Here is a 23,366-nt window from a genome sequence, read left to right as displayed (position 1 = left end):
ACTTGGCCTGGATTTTGAGGTTCATTCTCCCCTTCAATACAATTTTTCCATCAGCATGGAGCAGGAAGGAGAGGAAGCGGGGGAGGGAGTGGGGGTTAGGGCAGAGAGGGAGAACTGTGAGCTCCCATGAGGGACAGAGACTGAGTCCAACCCGATTTTCTTGCATCTACCCCCGTGCTTAGAACAATACTTGGCATCTAGTAAATGCTTAACAAATACCACAATAACAATAATCATTATTATCAGTTACATTCCAAAGTACTGATGCTTTCTTGGGCCATTATCTACTTGGCTTGCTCTCTTTTCCCTGCTGTAAGTAAATTCCCAAGAATCAATGGTGGCCTTGTAAGAAAAAATATTGGCAGAGGAGGCATGGAAACAATACAGTAAATTTCTATTGATTTTTTTTTTTCCAAGTAACTACAGCAGCTGATGGGGAAGAGCAAGTATCAGATGGAGGGGTGAATTTCTTATCTTGGGTAGAAAGGGGAGAAGGGGGACTTGCCTCCCCACCCCCCTCACCTGTGGCCTAGAGAAGCAATGTGGCCTAGTGGAGGGAGCATTGGCCTGGAAGTGAGAAGGTTCCAATCTCAGTTCTGCCTCTTGTCTGCTTTGTGATCTTGGGCAAATCACTTCACTTCTCTGTGTCTCAGTTCCCTCATCTGTCAAATGGGGGATTTATACTATGAGCCCCATGTGGGGCTTGGACTGTGTCCAACCTGATTACCTTGTACCTACCCCAGCGCTTAATACAGTGCCTGGCACATAGTAAGCACTTAACAAATACCAGTAACAACAACAGCATCAAGCCCATGCTTGATGCTTCCCATGTTTAGAATTGCATTGGTTGATGAGAGAAGAATCTTTAATGCCTGCTTCCTTATACACATTGCCAAATGCTTTTACTCAAGTATGTAGAACCCCGACTTGCCCTATCAGACATCTCTTTTTAAGCAAACATAGACTATTTCAAACAATATTCCTATCTAGTATACAAAAAAGATAGGTCTTTGCAAACAATGGTTTTCCTTATGGTATTTAAGTAGGGCAAAGAAGTGGATTAATCTTATCTTCTCCCTACCCCATTGGATGTCCAATATCTTTCCTCTTCCAGCAAGAATTTCAAAGATTATACTCTTCTCTAGGCTATTTGAAATAGTGGGGCTACTGACTTGTTTCCTTCATGGAACAAAAGGAAACCCCAAGATCCAACCCACTCTTGCAATGAATTCCTCCCTCTCTGAACCTATTCTGATTTCCCAGGGGAGGATTATGTCTAATGTTTCTTCTTTCAAAGGTTCATAGCCTAGATCCATACTCTCCTCTTTCTTAACATCATTTCCATTGATTGTTCCTAACCTTAATTGTACTTTTGCTATTGGTTATGTTTGCCCCAGCCTGCAGCTAACTGCAAAGCTTATTTCCAGTTATTCCTCACCTCCCTCCTCCCCTGATTTGTTTTTCCTTTACATTATCCTTCACCAAAATTCCCTTTTACCTACTTCATGTTTGCAAATTCCTCTGGGCTCCTCTCCAAGGCCTTTCCTTGAAAAACATAACTCTGCCTTCTCCCTTTTACAATAAGCTTTCCCCGGGTCTGTTTGCCACTCCCTGACACTCGAGCAGATGAAAAATCAGCAGTGACGATTTTCATTATTGCTTTCTCTCCATCCCTCCTTTCTCTATAGGCTTTCTCTTTTACCTCACCACCATTTTCAATTCCCCACGTACGTTCCCACCCTCCCCCCACCACCCTGCTCTATTTTGTTTCTTTTTCACTTGAAACTGCTTTTCTCTTTCTGTATTTGCAAGTCTCCAACATGTCCTCCTTCCTGGGCCAGGATCCACCATGGCCATCCCAGCTGCCACTATTTTCTTGTCAGCCATCTTGTTTGGAGCTGACTCTCAACTCCTAGAATCTGAGTGTCTCCTTTTTGAGCAGAAACTTTGCCGGGTGATAAACAATATTATTATTGTTATTACTATTATTAGTAGTAGTAGCTGTTCTATGAATCTAGAGTACCCTTTATTAACATTCAGGTTAAAAAACTCGCGGGGACAGGCTTGATCTTAACCTTGCTACAATTTTACCACATGGCTATGTTCCTCTAATCAACCCTTAATTTATTCAAAATCTTATTTGGATGGTCACCATTTCAGTCATATTTCAGCATCCACTTCCTCTACTATTTTATTCCTGAGTAGAATACACGCAGCCTCTATTCTAGATCTACTTAATAACATCAATGCAAACTGCTCCCAGCACTCCTGTGTCTTCTCTATTTACTGACTGCAAAAGCCATCCTATACTGCTGCCCCATCCCTAAGTTTACTGCAAATTATTTCATGCCCCGGAGTTGTATACTGGCCAAAACATCCCTGAGCACCACCTTAATGAGATGATTTAGTCATGTTCATGCCCTCTCTATGTTGGCATCTACTCATATCCTCATATAGCTAATCCTGGTTTTGTCCTTTAAATGGTTGATTCTTCTTCCTAAGAGACTGTGTAAATCTTTCTTTTTCCTGTGGACTTGGGTTTTCTTCTTCTCGGGGAATTATTTAGGGAAAACCCAAACCACTGCCAGAACCAGGGATAGTTTTTACCCTTTTCTCTTCCCCTTCCTATTATGGAAGTGTCCTTCCTCCTCCTTCAGCAGTAATTCCAGTACCGCCTTTGCTTCTTCCTTCTCCTTTCCACCCTACAATCGGATAGAGCACGGGCCTGGGAGTCAGAAGGTTATGGGTTCTACTCCCAGCTCTGCCACTTGTCTGCTATGTGACCTTAGCAAGTCACTTTGCTTCTCTGTGCCTCAGTTACCTCATCTGTAAAATGTGGACTAGGACTGGGAGCCTATGCGGGATAGGGACTGCGTCCAACCTGATTTGCTTGTATCCATGCCAGCGCTTAGTACAGTACTTGGCACAAAGTAAGTGCTAAACAAGTAGCATAATTATTATTATTATCATTACAACTGGGGCTGGCACTCCCTAGAAGATGCAGCCTGGATAGACTGACTAGTTCCCATTCTAAAATAGCAGTGTGATCCTTCTCCATGCTACTTCCCAGCCAATTCCTCCAGCAACCTTCCTTCTCTCACTCGGAGCTAATCTCCTTCTTCTTCCATATCGATGGCAGCCATCTTACGGTCTATCTATGAGTTCTCAGAACTTCGCAGGGAGGTGAGGGGCTCGTCGGCATCACTCCATATCATAGAAGGGAAAACTGTGGCCCAGAAAAGCTACGGAAATTAACCAAAGCCACACGGCAAGCGAGGGGCACAACCAGTGACGGAACCTAGTTTTCCTCAAGGATGGGTACGATGAATGCTCTTTCCCTTAGATAGATCAATCGATGGTATTTACTGAACGTTTACCACAGACAGACCACTGAACTAAGCACTTGGGAGAATATGATATAATAATATAGTTTATCATATAATAATAATGTGGGTTTAGACACAATATAACAGAGGTGGGAGATGTGTAGGCTGCCTACAAGGAGCTTACAGTCTAGAAAGTATCACCGACCGATGTCCAATCTAGGTGTGGCAAAATGTGAATAAGCCAATGGGACTAAAACGCCACACTTGTTCGGGTGATGTACACTTTACATTCAGCCGAGCGGCATATCTCCCATGTTACGAGCCATCAGATGCTTCTAGCCCACCTAAACCAAAGTTTCCTCCTAGACTTTCAGCCTCTGCATGTCAGAGCTAGCTGACTGATGATGATGATGGTATTTATTAAGCGCTTACTATGTGCCAAGCAGTGTTCTAAGCACTGGGGTAGATACAAGGTAATCGGATTGTCCACGTGGTGCTCACGTCTTAATCCCCATTTTAAGATGAGGTAACTGAGGCCAGAGAAGTTAAGTGGCTTGCCCACGGTCACGCAGCAGACAAGTGGCGGAGCCGGGATTAGAACCCACGACTTCTGACTCCCAAGCCTGAACCCTCCCAGGACACTCGACATTCCAGGAAAGATGGGTTGGGTTAGGCCTCTAAATCACTACCTTCTCCAGCACTGACTGAACGAGGAAAATTACTCAATCGAATGGGTTAGCCTGTGTGGGGCTGGTACCCGATCGAATCCTCATCTTAGAAACCTGTGCAGATCCTTACTGAGGTCAGATCTGAGAGGCGGGCAACGTGAGAACCATTAAATGGGGCTTTAGCGTGTTTTTTTGGTCTGTTGAAACCTGAGAAATTTCTCGCATCGGAAGGGATTCTTTTAGTCGTTCCCCTCGATTCCCAGTGTGCAAAAGAGGCACAGAGCCTGCCCTGAGTCTACGAGACAAGTAGCCTGTCCCACACAGGTAGCCTCTTACACCCAAGCAGTGAAGATGATTTGTGGGCCTGTCCCACCAAGATTCCTGTGATATCCTTTTGAAACTCAGGATAGAGTAAGGAAGGCCCTGCAGGCCTTCAGGACCACATTAAAAGTGGGCTGCACAGATAGCTGGTTTCTCTCTGCTGCCCACTCCTACCCAAACAGAAAGAACAAGGCAAAAAGAAGGGAAGGGAAAAAAAAAGACATAGGGTATCAGGGCCTATTAGGGCAAATAATAATAATAGTATTTTTTAAGCATTTACTATGTGCCAAGCACTGTTCTAAGCTCTGGGGTAGATACAAGGTAATCAAGTTGGTCACAGTGCCTGTCCCACAGGGGCTCTCAAGTCTTAATCCCCATTTTACAGATGAGGTAACTGAGGCACCGAGAAGTGAAGTAACTTTCCCAAGGTCACACAGCAGACACGTGGCAGAGCCGGGATTAGAACCCTCATCCTCCGACTCCCAGGTCCGGGCTCTTTCCACTAAGCCACGCTGCTTCACATTAAGACCGTGAGCCCCATGTAGGACAACCTGATCAACTTGAATCCCCCCCAGCTCTTAGAACAGTGCTTTGCACATAGTAAGCACTTAACAAATATCACCATTATCATTATTATTATTCACATCTTGACTCTGCACCATGCTGTCAACTTCAGATTGAAATGACCCCATCTGATGAATGTTTTGGGATTTGTTGGGCCTGATCCAGCCTGCCATCAAGGCAGGGGATGGCATTGTCTCTGATTCCCCCTGCCTCCTCCTTTCTCTCTCTCTAATTATGACAGATACATTTATACTCACTTGATGAAGTCAGCCAGACAGAGCACCCCTAATCTGCAGTGATCTGGGCTCCGGAATTGCCGGGGTGAACCTGCTGTCTCTCTCGGGCTAAGCAACATGAAACAGCTAATACAGATCCCGGGAATAATTTCCTGGGGAATAAAAAGCAATCCCTCAACTCAAGCATAGCAATGAGTTTTCCAAGCTGCTCCTAACGAGCCAGCCCTTAAGGAACTCAGCCTTATATGAACTTGGCGACAATCAGGCGTTTTTGTGAAGTTTCCCCACCCCCACAAATGAATGCATATTAAAAAAAAAAGAAAACGTAGCCACTTCCTTCTGCTTGGGTGGTTTTTTGATCTTATGGCTTATGGAGCTAACTGTCTCTCAATTTTGGTTCATGGTTCTTTGTAAATTTCAGTGACATCTGCTACATGGCTTAATTCAAATTCGTTATCTGAATAACAGTTGCTGATGTACGAGAATATACGTGTGGGTGGGTGTGATATGTATACAAGTTTAAGCTCTGTAGAGAGGTTTTAAACATGGATATTTGGATGATTGGAGGGAGTGTATAGATATGTGCGTATTACATACATGTATGCAAATAAATACCGGGGTATCGTTTGTGTATCTGCTCTATGAGCAGAAAGCTCACTTATTTGCAAAGTCAATTAATTTCACTTGAAATTGCACAAATGCACAAGGGATAAAATTTGGATCTGCGTGGGTGTTAGGAGACCAGCAAGCATACTGAGTGCATTCTTCGCTGTGTAGTTGACTGAAAACATTGAATATGCGTATTACATATGTTCATACGCAAATCCGGGAAATGCAGTTTTGTAATGTACTAAGACCTAAGAAACTTCCTGGTCTGAGAAGCAGCTTGGCCTAATGGAAAGAGCCCAGGCATGGGAAGCAATGGACTTGGCTTCTAATCCCGGCTCTACCACTCGTCTGCTGGGTGACCTTGGTCAGTTTACTTCTCTGTGCCTCAGTTTCCTCATCTGTAAAATGATTCAATACCTGCTCTCCCCCCTACTTAGGCTGGAAGCCCCCTGTGGGACAGGGACTGGGTCCAAAATAAATATCTTGTACCTAGCTCAGAGCATAGTACGGTGCTCGGCATATAGTAAGCACTTAATAAATATAATAATAATACTAAAAATTAAAAAAAATCCCTTGCCGAGGGAGTCATCGATGCCATGTGACAGTATCTCTCATGTCTGAGCAGCCATCCTTAAGGAAGCAATGCTCATTTGAATGGCGGGGGACCAGAGAAGACGTCCTCTTAAATTTGGATTTGCACCTTTTATTCACCCCTCCCTCAACCGTCCAGCATTTATGTACATATCTGTAATTTATGTATTTATTTGACTGTAAGCTTGTCCTCTATACTGTAAACTCAACCTGGGCAGGGAAGGCATCTGCTAATTCTGTTGTAACTCTCCCAAGTGCTAGTACAGTGCTCTGCACTTAATAAGCGCTCAATAACTACCATTGATTGATTAATTAATATATGCCTCCCATTCTAGACTATAAGCTCGCTGAGGGTAGGGAACATATCTACCAACTCTGTTATATTGTACTCTCCCAAGCGCTTAGTACAATGGTCTGCACATAGTAAGCGTTCAATAAATACATTTGATGGATTGATTGGCTACCAGATTTTCAAGGCCATAGTGTGCAAGAGATTGTTTCCCAACGATCCCGTCTCACATGGGTACAATCTCACCGTAAGCAGTATCATCTTCAAACACAAAGGAAAGCTCTGCTCTCAGGGACCTCAACAAATAATCGGAGCCAGCCGTCACTGCAGTGGAGATTGCAAGAGCGAGTCAAGCACGGGGAGTTGTGCGAGAAGAGGCAGGAGGGTCACAAGCCAAGACCTAGACGGTAAGCTCCTTGTGAGCGGTAATGTGTCTTGTTTATTCTTACATTGTACTCTTCGAAGCGTTTAGTACAATGCTCTACACACAGAAAGTGCTCAATAAATACGACTGACTGACTGACTCCCTCCATAACTAGATCTCTCCCTGAAGTCCTCCAGAGTTCCTCTGGGTTAGTTCTGTCTCCCCACCCCTTTAGCCTCCCCAAAGAGGAAGAGGCAGGACAGATATCTCTTGGTCCGAAACTCCTGTTTACGTGCACAAGAGTCTCCTATAACCAACATCCCTGTTTGCAGTCTAAATGAATGGTATGTGGTTCATGACTAAGCCGTCATTTCCTCTTCTCCCACACCTTTCTGTGCTGCCCTTGCACTTAGTTTTGCTCCCTCTATTCCTCTCTCCCTCAGCCCCACAGCGCTTACGTCCACATCCGTAATTTACTTATTTATATCAATGTCCGTCTCCTCCTCTAGACTGTGAGTTCGTTGTGGGCAGGGACTGTGACTACCAAATCTGTAATATTGTACTCAAACGCTGCTCCAGGAAGCACTAAATAAATATTATCTATTGATTAATTACACCTACACATTCCTGACATGGAGGGTCCCTGCTCCCAGTATACTCTGAGCACGTGGTGCCAGGGACAAAAGCCAAGACTCCAAGCCCGTTTTGTGTATTTGTGTTGTGTCATAATCTCTCGTCGCTCCCAAGATGTCTGTCTCCGATCCCTCTCTCCATTTAAACTCTTAGATTGTGAGCCCCACCGAGAGAGAGGGACTGCATCTAATTCCCGCTGGTGTATTCTCTCCCAGAGCTTAGTACAGTGCTCTGCACACAGTAAGTGCTTAATAAATACCGTTACTACTATCGCTTCTAAACTCTACTATATATAAATGCACTTGTGTATGCACAGGCACGTGTTTGTGGATATGAATCCGATTGTAATATTGTGGAAAACGCAGCAAGATTGAAAGGATCAGTGCCCGCTTAATTTCAATTTTTAATTAACCCTCATGGTTTTAAAAAATAATTACTCTCAGGCCACACCTTTGTCCTTCGTGGCAAAATAAATAACTTTTGGGGGAAGATGACGAAAATAGTCTCAGACAGTTTTGAGGACAAAAACGTGAAGTGTCTTTCTCTCCAACTAACATCCCATTCCCAATTACTGTATTTCTTTAGAGTTTGACATTCATCCATGAATGAGTTATTTCACAGACCAAAAGTTTCCCACAGCCAGAAAATAGTCTATGCTATAATTGAAGAAAAAGGGATTGAACGGGGCAATCTGCAAGAATAAAGTTACGTGACTGTAGATAAGCGGTGATTCCAGTTGTTTCTGGCTCTCAATATGCAGTTTTTATTTGCATTTCCCACTACCTGGGCCAGCACAGAGGATTTTTCACATAACCGGAACCGGCACTAAATCGATAAAGGAAAATTACCATTTCCTTAAGGGTCTAAAAGCATTTAAGGAAACTGGGTTCTGCCTACATATACAAATGGGCAGAATTTGAATCTGTGCAGTTATAAATTGCCACCTAGACTGACAACCCTTATTTGCCTAGAACTACAACTGTAGTGAAATCTGGGGAGGGGAAAAAAGCATCCGAATCAGTTTGATGGCAGAACTACTTTCGCGTAAATTAAATCCGCCAGTAAAATACCAAGAAAAAGTGGGTTAGCTGCAGTATTTTTCTTCCTTTTCTTTAGTTATAAAGGAACTCACTGTTCCTTCTTCTCTTAAGTCATGCTAGTGCCTCTGAGAATTTGATTTTTTAAATGCCCCCCAATTCAAAATGAAAATTTCTATTTTTTTACGGTAATCATTAAGGCCTTATTATGCACCAGACACTGTATAAATGCTGGGGTAGATGCAAACTATTCCAGTTGGACACAGTCCCTGTCCCACATGGGGCTCGCAGTTTTAATTTTACAGATGAGGTAACTGAGGCACAGAGAAGACAAGTGACTTGACTTAGGTCACACAGCAGACAAGTGGTGGACCAGGGATTAGAACCCAGGTCCCTCTGATTCCCAGGCCTGTGCTCTTTTCAATAGGCCACACTGTTTCTCCAAAATTCATGGTTCCCTCATAATTCCCCTTGTGCACATTACAGCGACTGTACTGAATGTTATAATTTCGTCCGTCCCAATGTGTCCAGGATGGGGGATAGCAATTTGCCCAATTAAGAATGGAGATGAGAGAAGTCCTCTTCCACCTTTCCTGAATTTTCTCCATAATGGTAGCCTAAGCTACTCTAGTAAAGAAAAAAAATGCTTTGTTGCGTTGCTCCTGAAGCAAAATAACAAAGCTCATTCCAGGGAGCTCAACAGCTGTGAGCAGCAGAATTGTTGCTAGGGAATGGTTAGTAGAATTGTTGCTAGGATATAGTACCCAGCTCCACCCTAAATATGACCATGTTTGCTTATTTTAGGGGACTGTCCAGCTGGGAGAGGACACAGATAAACTCCCTTCCCCCTCTTCCCCACCCACCCCCACAGAACCACCCTCTCTGCCTTCATTATAAAGCTGCGAGAGACTAAAAGATACCCGGAGATGAGACTGAAACTCACTCCTGTACTAAGGTGTATCTTTAAATTTATAAGGGGAAAAGAATAAAATAACTGCATACATCTTAATAGAAAACATTAAACTTGAACAAGGTCAGACAGGAAAAGAGTTCAAAAATTATTGGACACCTAGAGAATAGGGCCTTTGCTCAAAGGAAATTGGAACTGGCAAGGGAGGTTATGAAGTAACTTAATAACTGCTTCACACATATGAAATCATTTGTAAAGAGGATGGTGGCCAAATATGCTTCATCTCTACTGAGGATAGAGTAAGAGGAAAAGCCTTAAACTGTAACTCTGGGGCTTTTTAGGTTAACTCTAAGAAAGAAATCCTCACCTTGAAAGGTTGGTAGATCTTGACACCTTGGTTGCTCTGTCACCTCGGACAACTCACTTCACTTCTCTGGGCCTCAGTTACCTCATCTGTAAAATAGGGATTGAGGCTCTGAGCCCCACACTGGACACGGACTGTGTTCAACCTGATTTGCTTGTATCCACCCCAGTGCTTAGAACAGTTCCTGGCACATAGTGACCACTTAACAAATGCCATAATACTTAATACAACCTAATCAGGATGGACACAGTCCCTGTCCCAAATGGGCTCACAGTTCTATTCCCTATTTTACAGGTGAGGTAACTGAGGCAGAGAGCAGTAACTTGCCCGAGGTCACACAGCGGACAAATGGCAGAGCCGGGACGAGAAGCCAAGCCCCCTGACTCCCAGGTCCTGGCTCTTTCCATTAGGCTACACTGTCTCCTGGAAACTGTCGTCATGGCTCTTCTGCTTCTTGGGGGAGCAGCAAGATTGAAGTTGATCGGTCAGGAAGTCCTTAATGCATGAACATGAATATGATAGACTTAGACTGTGGGACTTGATCTTCTTGTATCTGCCCCAGCACTTAGTAGACCGCTTGGCAAATGGTAAACACTTAATGAGGGCAGGGAATGTGTCTATTTTTTGTTGTACTGTACCCTCCCAAGTGCTTAGTCCAGTGGCCTGCCCACAGTAAGCGCTCAATAAATATGATTGAATGAATGAATGAATGTTCTGCACACAGTAAACGCTCACGATTCAATGAATAAATACTATTATCATTATTATTAATGTTATTATTATGTGTGTATGTATGTGTGTACGTGGTGCAATATTTACAGTAGCCAAGTCACTCTGACTATTAAGTCCAGTGAGCCGGTCTTGTTAATACCTCGAAGAGCTACTTCTGTCTTCAAGCATGCACCATCATTACCCTAACTTGCAGATCCTTTTCTGCTTCTGACAGAAATGGAAGTTTAACGGGAGGGGGGACTTTGAAAGGCTCTTGAGGAGCTGGAAGAGGGAAAAACAAGTCAGCTGTCGTCACCACCCGGAGAACCACGGAATCTGGAAGAATCTGGGATTGAGGCAGATGGTTATGGACACCGCTACTTTCCAGTTTCCCCAAACTCTAATAATAATAGTAATAATAATGATAATGATAATACAAATTAAGCTCTTACTATGTGCCAAGCCCCACGCTATGTGCTGAGGTAGAGGGAAGATAATTAGGTCCCTCATGGGGCTCACAGTCTAAGTAGGAGGGAGAGCAGGTATTTTACCCCCATTTTGCAGATGAGAGAACTGAGGCACACAGAGTGAAGTGCCTTGCCCAAGGTCACACAGCAGGTACGTGGTGGAGCCGGGACTAGAACGCAAGTCCTCTGGCTTCCAGGCCCGGGCTTTTTCCACTAGGCCACGCTGCTTCTCTACCATGGTCTCTTTAAGAATCAGAACAGAAGCCTCAATTTCCAGGCTTCTGAGCCAGTATTGATGGATGGCAACATTATTCCGATTTTCTAACTTCCATACTCTTTGTCTATCGCCTTTTACCATCATACATTTTTAGGGCAATGACTGACCTGGGTATCTTTTCGATGGGGTTAGTGTGCATGTGTGGACAAAGCTGTTATGGTAACGAATAGCAGAAAATGGCTCTGGTTTAGAAAACAATGTCACCTCGAAAATGATGCATTCTCTTCTCCAAGCTGAGAGCCAGTTTAGATTCCTCTTTAAGTAGTATTTTTCTAGGTGATCTGGTTCAGCTTGCTTGGGGGGTCTATGCAGTGAGATCACAGTCAATATGACAAAGCAAAAGCCGATTTGCTGAACAGCTTAAACACCCCCCAACACCCAAATCAATGTTAAACTAGTTCCCCCCAGGAGAGTGATCAAGATTATTTTTGGCACCAGGGGCTCAGAAGGCCGTTAGGGCTCCATTCGGTCAAATCAGTGATACACAAAGGCAGCCCTCAGGAAAGGATGGAAATGATTCACCCAACATTTCCAGTTGCCTGGAATTGTTGTAGTCTTTCTCCGAATGTTGATAGGAGATCAATGTTTACGGGAAAAGAAATCAGTATATTTTTTCGGGGACTATTTGACGTGGGACTTGATAAGATTTTAAAGTAAGGCATGATGGTCCATAAGCAGACTGTTGTGAATGTGCTCGTGTGCCCCTAAAGTCATGTTGGCAAACTGTCCGTCTTCATTCGCTGTCACCGCATGGTGAGAAGCTAGGCAGTAAACAGTTTGTGGCTCGGTCTTGGGGCTTCTTTTCCTGCCGTGGCCACTAGCCCCCCGGCCCCTTCCTGGCTGGGATGTTCTGCTCTTTGCAGCTTTGCCTCCATTCCCCACTGGTTCTGCAGCTCTCGGCCCTTTCACCGATTTGCTCTGCAACTCCTTCAAGTTCATCAGGTTTGGTCACCCCTATGTCTTTTTTTGGAGCGTCTTCCCCAGTGCCCAAGCAGGGGCAGAAGAGCAGGGCTTAGTGGATAGAGCATGGGCCTGGGAGTCAGAAGGACCTGGGTTCTAATTGTGGCTCTGCCACTTGTCTGCTGTGTGACCTAGAACAAGTCACTTCACTTCTCTTGGTCTCCGTTCCTTCATCTGTGAAATGGGGATTAAGAGCGTGAGACCCAGGAGGGACAGGGACTGTGTCCAACTTGCTTAACTTGTATCTATCTCAGTGCTTAGAACAGTGCTTGGCTTTTATAAGCCCTTAGCAAGTTTCATAATTATTATTATTAATTATTATTAAGGTAAGCATGGGTCCCATCGGTTCCAGGCTCCTCACACATTTTAATCGGCGGCTCTGGCTGGGCGTGAGCGAGGTACTGTGGTAAAATGGGTTATTTCACCTTCCCCAGTCTACCTGTTTTCCTTACTCAGTGTGCTTTTTTCCCAGAGAACTGCACAGGGGTGAAGACCCCCAAGATCTGGGGGTGAACTCTCCAGTTGGCTTGCACCGTGTCCCCTAAAAGGTGCTGGTCAGATGTAGCCGAGGGTACCCGGGTAACTGACCTAGCTGAATGAGTGTTATTCTGCTTCAGTCATCAATCAATCGATCATATTTCTTGAGCTCTTGCCGTGTGAGGAGCACTGTACTAAGCATTTGGGAGAGTACACTATAACTGAGTTGGTAGAAATGTTCCCTGCCCACAACAGTCTGCGTTCTATTCTAGTCTCAGATAGGGGAAAAAAACAAATTACTGAGCCTTCTCCAGCAGGGCATATTCTGCCAATAAACCCATTTCTGCTTGCATTCCCATGCCCGATTTGAGGGGGTTCCACAGCATTCACAGCTTGTTACTCTTTTGAATGCTTTATTTTAGCAGCGGGTCATGCCCTAGGTTTGTAGATTCATGTAATACTCTGAGACGGAAGCCAGGGCGGCACAACTAAGTGTGGGAGAGCGTGTAAGACTTAACAGTCTGTAGAGAAATGCCTTCTAAAGGCCGGGAATTCTTCAATTGGTCTGTTAAAGGAATGTAGGGAGAAGAAGCGGCTTGGCCTAATGGAAAGAGTAAGGGCCTGAGAGTCAGGGGATTGGGGTTCTGATCCCGGCTCTGCCATCTACCTGCTACATGAACTGGAAAATGGGGATTAAATGCTTCTTTGTGCCCCATATGGGACCGGGACCACATCTTTTCTGATAGTGTTGTACCTACTCCAGTTCTTGGCACATATTTATTTAACAAATGCCATCATTCTAATTAGGTGATTATTATGATTATTATTAGGATGAAGGAAGTGATGGTTGTGCACAAACGATGCGGGGGGGACTCTATTAAGAAGTCGGGAAGGGAGAGATTTATTCAGGGATGATGGAAGTCTAGTGACAATGAGGAATGACTTTAAAAGGAAAGAGGAGAATGTTTTCTAAAAGAAGTGAAACCTAGAAAAATAGAAGCAGTGCCAGGAAAGGGTTTGGGGGGCCCCATCTTGAAAATGCTCAATGAAGGGTGAGAGGAACTTAGAGGTGCAGGGCACCAAGCACAAGAGAGCCGCAACAACAATCTGAAATTCTGATTCTAGTTAAAACCAGCCAAATTCAATCTAGCGTCACAGAAACCGTTACAGAACACTGGGATCAAGTAAAAACATACCACAGAGTAAAAAGACCCCTTTAAAGTAAAACCTAAAACATTTTAAAAGTTAGTTCTGCTATCAGTAATAGTATTCTAAAACATCAAATATGACTAACATTGTTTGTTTCCCTTTTTCCCCCTTCATAGAATTATGATAATGAAATTAAATTGGTCTGTTTCACTTCTGTTTCTAGTTAGCATTACTTCTTAGTTTTCTCATGCTACTAGGATTTGCTAGCATCTTGTTTTCTGTTATTTCGGTTTAAAAAAATTCATGCTATAAAATCCCTCCGTTTTGAAAACAAAATCTAAATTTTGGATGGTCAGCGGATGCCGAAAACATCTTTTAAAAATGTTGCCTGTATTTCATATTAAGAAAATGCATTCTGCTTCTTATTGGAGAAGGAGCAAAAAAGCTTTATGTCTTTGATACAGCAGGAAGTAACAAAACTCTACCTGCACCATTTTAAACACGCAAAAAAAATAATAAAATAAAATAAATGAAAACCCAGCTCAGAACTGTTTTCGCAATTAGGGGAACTGATGGTAACATTTTCAGGAATAATTATTATTTACATAGCACCTTTCCCACCATTTAATAGTATCCTAATTATGTGAATGAAAGAGTCACATAACTAATTCCACAGACCCTCCAGGGTTGAGTCTAATCAACAGTGCAAGCTGGACTATACAAACGAATATAACTTTCAGGATTTCGGGAGGGGAAGGAGGAGGGAATGGCCTGTTTTAGTATTCATATTTGGTTTCCTAACTCGATGGCTCCAAATGTAATAATAATAATAATAATGTTGGTATTTGTTAAGCGCTTACTATGTGCCGAGCACTGTTCTAAGCGCTGGGGTAGACATAGGGGAATCAGGTTGTCCCATGTGGGGCTCACAGTCTTAATCCCCATTTTACAGATGAGGGAACTGAGGCACAGAGAAGTTAAGTGACTTGCCCACAGTCACACAGCCGACAAGTGGCAGAGCTGGGATTCGAACTCATGAGCCCTGACTCCAAAGCCCATGCTCTTTCCACTGAGCCACGCTGCTTCCCCCGTGTGAATACTCAAGCTGAAATAAGAATACAGGCAGTATTAAACCACAGCTCTGGGCTTGGGAAATAAATCAATGATATTTAATGAGCACTCATTATGTACACAGTACTGTACTAAGTGCTTGGAAAGTACAAGACATCAGAGTTGGTAGACATGGGCCCTGCCTACAGTGGCCTTACAGTATGAAGAAAGAACTCTTTATGTAGTGTGAGCAAAAGTGGGAGAAAGAAACGAGACATTTCCTACTACAAGCCAACCGACACACTCTGCTACTCTAACCTACTCTCTGTGCCTTGATCTACCTCTACCCTCTCTACCCCCCCCTTCACCTCTCCTTAGCTAAGCCCTCTTTTCCCCCCTTTCCCTCTGCTCCTCCCCCTCTCCCTTCCCCTCCCCTCAGCACTGTACTCGTCAGCTCAACTGTATATATCTTCATTACCCTATTTATTTTGTTAAGGAGATGTACATCACCTCGATTCTATTTATTTGCTATTGTTTTAATGAGATGTTCATCCCCTCGATTCCATTTATTGCTATTGTTCTCATCTGTCCGTCTCCCCCGATTAGACTGTAAGCCCGTCAAAGGGCAGGGACTGTCTCTATCTGTTACTGATTTGTACATTCCAAGTGCCTAGTACAGTGCTCTGCACATAGTAAACGCTCAATAAATACTAATGAATGAATGAATGAATGAATGAATGATCTCGTGTACCTCTATGCCCTACACTCTCCCTCAGGCATAAACGCCCTTCCCTCTTTATACCCAAAAGATCACCACTCTCCCCCCATTTAAAATGTTCTTGAAAGCACACCTCCTCCAAGAAGCCTTCTCAGACTAAGCCCCTTATTACCCCTATCTGCCCTCTCCTCTACATCGCCTTTGGACTTGGCTGTGAACCCCTTTAGTACTTTGATACTCACCACAGCCCCACAGTACTTAGGTAAATATCCTTCTATTGTATTTCCTCTATCCCCAACCTACCTTAATGTCTGTCTCTCCTTACAGACTGCAAGCTATCTGTGGGCAAGGAGTGCATCTGCCAGCTCTGTTGTGCTATACTTTGCTTCCCTGAGTATTTAGTACAGTGCTCTGCTCACAGATAAGTGCTCAACAAATGCCACTGATTGCTTGACTGATTTCTCTGTGCCTTAGTTTTCTTCTCAGCCGGGGATATAGCAAAGATTAATGGACACAAAGTCTGCAAGCGACCCGAGCTTTTTGCAGCCAAAAGAGATTACACTCACCCAAACGTTATCGGTTTTAGAATTCGGTTAGACTAGGGTCCTAATTTGAAAGGGTCATTTACTATTTCTGAGCAATGAGACTCTCTCATTGTTCTACAAATTCCAGCATTCCCAGGAGTACTACGTTTCCCTGGCTTCTGTGTTTGAAGATGACCCCGCCGATGGTGAGGTTTACAGACACAACTGTGCTGTTTATGAGACGATCTCTCCCAAACAGGGCCCGTAAAAGTGCACCTAAGCTCTCTCTAAGGTCGTTGTGGGCAGGGAATGTATCTGTTGATTGTTCTAGCCTACTCGCCCAAGCACTTTGTACAGTGATCTGCACGCAGTGAGCGCTCAATAAACACAACTGAATGAACCTTTTCTCACTCCTTACCATTCAGGTGAACATAGGATCTCTAAGGAGCGATACTCGGATATCAAGGGTGCTGTAAGTAATAATAATAATGTTGTTAACACTTACTATTTGTGTCAAGTACGATACCAAGCGCTGGGGTACCTACGAGATAATCAGGTTGACACAGTCTCTGCTGACTGTTTCCCCCTTGAGACCAGAGTGGGGCCGCCTCTACTTGACTTTAGTTTAGGGTGGTTTGGTGTATGTGTGCCTGGGAAGCCGCAGTATCCGGGGTGTGCCACCTGGGAGAGAGAGCTCGGGCGACGTCACCGATCCTAAGCTGCTTCTGGAACTTCTGGGACCCAGGGATCATCAGCCTGGAGCCAATGCAAGAAGGTCTGCCCCAGGGCTGGCCTGGCTTTGGAGCTTCAGAAGTTCCCCTCAAGAGGATAGGACCATTCTGGCTGGGTTCCCCACTGGGTTCTGACCACTTTGGAGGGTGGGAGGAGAAAGACCAGATTGGGCTTCTAGACCCAACAAAGGACAGCTCTGAAAGAGGCTGCTGAAATCAAGACTCTCTGGGTACCCTCCAGATAAATGGCCCTGGAGCAATAGACTTCCTGATCCAGACCCACATCCGCTGGGGAGTCTTTAAAGCTCTGGAAGTGGCCTGCGGCCAGTGGAAGTGACCAATGTTCCCCACTGCTGATGTGCACTTTTTTTTTTAATGGTATTCATTAAGCTCTTACTATGTGCAGGGCCCTGTACTGAGCGCTGGGATAGATCTGAGCTAATCATGTTGGACACAGTCCAACATGGGGCTCACAATCTTAATCCTCATTTACAGATGAGGTTACTGAGGCCCAGAGAAGTGACGTGTCTTGCCCAAGGTCATGCAGCAGACAAGAGGCGGAGCTGGGAATAGAACCCAGCTCCTTCTGACTCCTAGGCCTGTGGTCTAGCCACTAGGCCATGCTGCTTCTCTGACAACATGAACACTAGGCGCCATAGGGCTTAAAGGGCCCAGTGCCAAGGAGTCCAGGAAAATATTTAAATCGGTGGTTTGTGCTTCTTAGAGCGAACCCCCAAATACTTCATATTTTCTCACATATTTCCCAAGAGTTCCATGACTCTATCGGGGGCACTGAACCAGATCAAATGTATAAGAAAAAATGAGGCCTGCTCAGTTCCCAGGATTGCTTTCTTCAGCATCTTGAGGGTTTCAAATATGAAGAGGACACGGCTCGGCCTGTCTAGTGAAATCTAATGCGATTACCCCTCCAGGTGGACTGCTCCTACAGTAATGTCTTCATATCAATTATAATTCGATATGGTCAGAAGCCAAAGCATTCCAAAAGCACTTGAGGTCAAGTTATACTTATCAAATAACAAGGTCAGTAATCTAATCAAAGAGGGAAAAATCTAGCGTCTTAAGACTGAGTTAAGTGGCTTTTTACAAGAGCTCTTACTTAAGGCAACAAGAATACTCCAAGCTAGTTACAGAATGGGTAAGGCAATTCTACATTTCCTCTTGAATGCCTCTGATGTCAAGGTAGAGTGTATCTAAGACCTGGAAACTTTGGATAAGTGAGGCGAAGGAACTGGGTCATTAGAGAATTGCCCAAGAAGACAATTCAGGAGCCGAGGGTACGGTAAGGAACGAGAGCCAGATTTACAAGACTGCCTTCTCACAGGTTTTACACGATTTTGTGGGTTTTAGGGACAAAGAAAAGACTTTGACGACTTCATGGATTTTGAAAGTTGTTCATTCTTTTCCATTTCTTTTCCATTTCTCAAATCTGTAAATCCTCTTAGGAAGCAGTTTCCCATCAACCTCCCACCTGGACTATTTAAGTAGTTATCTATTCACTTTTTCAGTTTTCCAGTCTCCTTTATAGCCAGTTTTCTCTCTCTCTTGTGCCCGAACTGCAGATAATTTTACATCCGATGTCCCATTAGATTGTTGACTCCTTGAGGGCAGAGATTTTGTCTACTTGCTCTACTCTACTCTTCTAAGCTCTTGGTAGGAAGTTCTTCGCACAGTAGTAGTTAAATAAACACTATTGATTAGTTGATCAAAGAAATGATGGTATTTGTTAAGCGCTTACTATGTGTAAAACACTGTTCTAAGCGCTGGTGGATACAAGATCAGGTTGTCCCACGTGGGGCTCACAGTTTTAGTCCCCATTTTACAGATGAGGTAACTGAGGCACAGAGAAGTTAAGTGACTTGCCCAAAGTCACACAGGTGGAAAGCGGCAGAGCCGGGATTCAAACCCATGAACTCTGACTCCCAAGCCTGGGCTCTTTCCACTGTGCCACGCTGGTTTGTGGGTGGGGGGAGCTCAAGTTGCTGTGACTGGTGCTCACTGGACTCAGTTTTTTTTTTCTAATGGTATTTGTTAAGCGCTTACTATGTGCCAGGCATTGTACTAAGCCCTGGGGCAGGTTCAAGATAATCACAGTCCCAGTTGCACATGGGGCTCAAAGTCTTAATCCCCATTTTACAGATGAGGTAACTGAAACACCAGAGAAGTTAAGTGACTTGCCCAAGGTCATACAGCTGGCACATGGCAGAGGCAGGATTAGAACTCAAGTCCTCTGACTCCCAGGCCCGTGCTCTTTCCACTAGGCCACCCTGCTTCCCAATTCAGTTGTGGGCTCTGAGGCGGATGATGGTGGTAACATTTTCAAACATTTTTCCAGGTTCAACTATGTCCTTGACAAAAATATTGAGTGGCTTCTCTAGTATAGGGCTGGAACATTCGGCAATTTAAAAATCCAAATCGGAGCCCCTGATGGATGACGTGAGGGTAAGTTAGAAAGCGCAGTCTCAGGAGGGCATTTAAGTCAGGCTGTTTCTATGGAATTTTTATTAGTGGTACTTCAGGGAAACAGTAAGTCTTCAAGATATTTAAGTAGTGATGGCCGACAAAAAATTAGTCCCTTTTTTGAGATAAAAAATATAATCTGCTCTTACAAGACCTTTTTTTTTTTATGTCAACTCTCCACCCCCCACCACTTCCCATTTTCTATTACTCTTACAAGATAAGATAATTTGGAAAATTTATGCATTGCTTGATGCGTGAAAACAACTGATGTTACATTTCATTTCAAAAGTGGCTAACACTGTTATTTTTATTGTTCAACATACATAGTTTAGATGGATTCAGAGTCTACTACTGAAAGAAAATCCCCACTGCGCCAAACCAGAAGAAGTCTGACCATAAAACAACTTGAAAGGTTTGTAATAATAGAAGCCGTACTTTTTATCCCAAAGGAGCCTCGATAATTTTACAAATTATAGGCTCAGAATTCCTCATATGTATTGCATGCAGCTCCTAATGCAGAAAACAGGGGCTGCTTATTGGGGCTGATGACGCAACAGATGAAGCACCAGGTCAAGGAGTGAAAAGTAACTTTTGCAATTCAAGCTGCCGGAAGGATCTTAGGCAAACAATCTAATTGGAATTTGGCTTATTAAGCACCCTACCTGTTTTACAAATGTTTGGAATCTTTAGAAATCCATTAAGATGATATTCTTTCATTTCTGAGCTATATGGATATATTTTATAATAATATCATTACAATAAGGGTTTTATGTTTACTTCTAAGGCAGCATTAAAAAAAAAAAACAATGCCACTTGGGACAAATCTGTTATTAAGATCCAGCACTAAAGTGAAGGCTTAATAATTAGAGAATTGAAAGAAAGGGAAAAAATCTCTTTCTCTCAGGTGAACTTACAGTTATTACAGAATTCCATTAGTGACATTATAACTCGACTGACCCTTTTTTCTTGTCTCAAATTGAACTAAAATCTCTCACTGGAATTTGCTTCGAAATGCAAACATTTCTGTAAGCTTGAAACTTAAAAACATGCATTTCCGAAAACCCAAGTTGTCTGATTCTTTCGTTGTTCAGCTTGATATCAACTTTTTGTGCGCGAGGGGTCGGGGAGAGAAGAGAATCAAAAAGAAAAGATGTAGAGCTCACACAAAATTGCTAAGTTTTTGCTAAGCTAGTTTTGTAGACTCAAGCTGTTTTCAAAAATCTGGAGGCCCTGAAGCCAAAATCTTTGGCAGCTCTCCTGTCCTAACGTATGGAGGGGTTTTTAACGGTTTTCAGGCGAGCAGGGGAATGAGAGAAAAACCATCGCAAGCTGAACTTTGCAATGAAACAGATGCCATTCTTTTTACTATTCACAGCAACTGAAAAATTTAATTTTGAACGACAAAAAGGAAGAACCACTGTTCAGAGTGCATCGTCAGTACATGCGAATTGCTCCCACAGAAGATCAGATAGCTGGTTGCATCTTAAAAAAGGGTCAGATGTTTTATAACCATTGGGGACATTTAATATACAGTAAAAGATAAGGTTGACCACACCTCATACTTCCGAAGAGAAAATGGATTGCCTAATGACCAGAAATATGCCACTTCTCTCTGAGTGCCTTTTTCTGGGGAAACCTGTGGAGCCACAGCCAAATTCCTTTTAACCATATCCTAATAAGGGAAGTAGAGACAAGCACTATTCTCCCTATTTTACAGAGAGGAAAAATGAGGAACACACAGGTTAATTAGGCTTATCCCAAAGACTGTGGGATACGGAAATGAAACTTAGCCCAGGGGTCTACTGTTAGAGACCTATAGTGCAATTAGTGAGTAAAATTTGAAAGAAAGGAAATATGTGCTCGATTAAATGTTCACTACATTCAAGTAGCACTCAACTAGCACTGGATAAGGAGATGCCCGTGACATCACACGTTTCTAGACCGTAAACTCGTCTCTAGTCTGTAAGCTTATTATGGGCAGAGAGTGTGTCTGTTTAGGGTTCTGTTATACTCTCCCAAGTGCCTAGTGCAGTGCTCTGCACGCAGTAAGCTCTCAGTAAATACAATCGAATGAAGGAATGCATAAAAATGTCCCATCTTTCTAGCTGACTCAGCACTTACACCCTTATCCATTCCACCCTCAACCCCCCAACAATTATGTACTTATCCGTAAATAATTTATTTGTATTAATGTCCATCTCCTCACCCAGACCGTAAGCTCGCTGTGGGCAGGGAACGTGTCTAAAACTCTGTTATATTGTACTCTCCGCACACAGCAAGTGCTCGATAATTACTCATTTGAACCTAAAGTGAGCCCTGAGGGCACCGATGGGCAGAAAATGGGTAGAGGGAGAAAGGTCTGAAAAGGGCTGATGAGCAGGACTGTAATTACACAAATGTTCTTACCTGGCACATAGTGAGCGCTTAATAAACACCATCATGATTACCAAGAGCCACATGGCAGCAGACAGCAGATTTATTGACCTATTGGCTTCCAGACCTGAGTTTTCAGCAGAGTAGGAACCCCCAACAATTCATTCAAAGGGCGATAATCTAATTTTGTGTGCAGGGATCCCATTTCTTTGAACCCCCAAAATGTTGCACAATTACACCAAGGTGGCCCCTAATATACTAAGGAAGCGGTCCAGTGCCAGCGCTTAGAACAGTGCTTGGCAGATAGTAAGCGCTTAACAAATACCATCATCATTATTATTATTATAAGGGCCACATCTAGACCGTAACCTCCCTCTAGACTGTAAGCTCGTTCTTGGCAGGGAACTTCATTCTATTGTTCTTGTACTCTTCCAAGCACTTAGTACAGTGCTCTGCCCACGGTAAGTGCTCAATAAATACGATTGATTGATTGATTGACTATAATCCTATGGGAAAAATGGAGGCCAGACAGAAATCTGGATTATTCACTGAACATTCTGCTAGTCTGTATAGACTGAGATATATAAATGGAACCTAATGTACTGACTTTTTCTTCACATGCCCTATTTTATTTTGAGAGTGGTGCCCAGACTTTTACCCACTCTCTATGTCGCTTTCATTCATTCATGTACTGCCTACACAGCTACATAGACCACGCTGACCCGGCCGATTACTTTGCATCACAAATTACCCTCCAAAGATGACTTTATAGTAACCTGAATGCATTAATCATCAGAACGCTCCATAGGTAATAGGCAGAGGACTAGCACTGATTATACTGAGAGGCAAATAGAGAAGTGGGCAGGTCACAATGAGTCATCGACAAGACCAGACATTGAACAAACGACAGTAAGTGGTTCTGTATCGGACAAATCTCCCGAGAGGCTGAAATTCCTTTTCCTTTTTTTTTTTTACAGAAGCCAAATTTTTCTTAGGACAGAAGACACTGGAAGGTTTTGAGCCTAGCGTTTTCTGTTGCAGGGCAGCACAGTAGCTGTCTCAGAATTCAGGCTGAGATGGTAGAGACCGCAGACAGGGTATTTTGGGATGAGATAGGCTTTTTCCGTGTGCCTTTCCATCCTCCTGAATCTGCTTGACTGACAGATTTTTGCCACCCCTTCTCTCTACTGACAGAAGGTTTGGACTCTGGGGAGGGGCCCAGTGGGCCATTGGCCACTGGGGTGGGGGACTGATAAAACCCCAAATGGCAAACTGTCAATTCTTGATCTCATAAACTTGTTGTGGGCTGAGAATGTCTATCATGCTGTTATATTGTCCTCTCTCAAGTCTTATTACGGTGCTCGGCACACGGTAAGCGCTCAATAAATAGGGGTGACTGACTAACTTACCAACCTCAAAGCTCCTGGTTGGGGGTACGGGGTGGTCAGTGGGGCACCTCTTCTATGTGGCTGCAATTCATAATTCTTCCCATACAGCCCAATCCCACTAGTTAGGTTGCAACTGAAGCTTGTACTCTCC

The 23,366-nt window shown here is 43.6% G+C and overlaps 1 protein-coding gene across 8 annotated transcripts in view; it reads right to left on the bottom strand.

Moving 5' to 3' along the window:
* Positions 1-23,366, bottom strand: part of GRAP2 (GRB2 related adaptor protein 2) — a 105,835-nt gene that overhangs the window by 38,997 nt on the left and 43,472 nt on the right. Inside the window, exon 1 of one of the 8 annotated variants that reach the window (XM_029079182.1) lies at positions 16,664-16,687. The exons of 6 other annotated variants lie outside the window; for them this stretch is intronic. The gene's annotated coding sequence lies outside the window, so the exon portion shown is untranslated. Of the gene's footprint in view, positions 1-5,136; positions 5,312-16,663; positions 16,688-23,366 lie in introns of those variants that run through there. One more of the 8 variants, XM_039914073.1, reaches the window with a different exon arrangement.

This window comes from Ornithorhynchus anatinus, chromosome 14, assembly GCF_004115215.2.
Source record: "Ornithorhynchus anatinus isolate Pmale09 chromosome 14, mOrnAna1.pri.v4, whole genome shotgun sequence".
Taxonomy (NCBI): domain Eukaryota; kingdom Metazoa; phylum Chordata; class Mammalia; order Monotremata; family Ornithorhynchidae; genus Ornithorhynchus; species Ornithorhynchus anatinus.
This window is presented reverse-complemented; position numbering and strand designations above follow the sequence as displayed.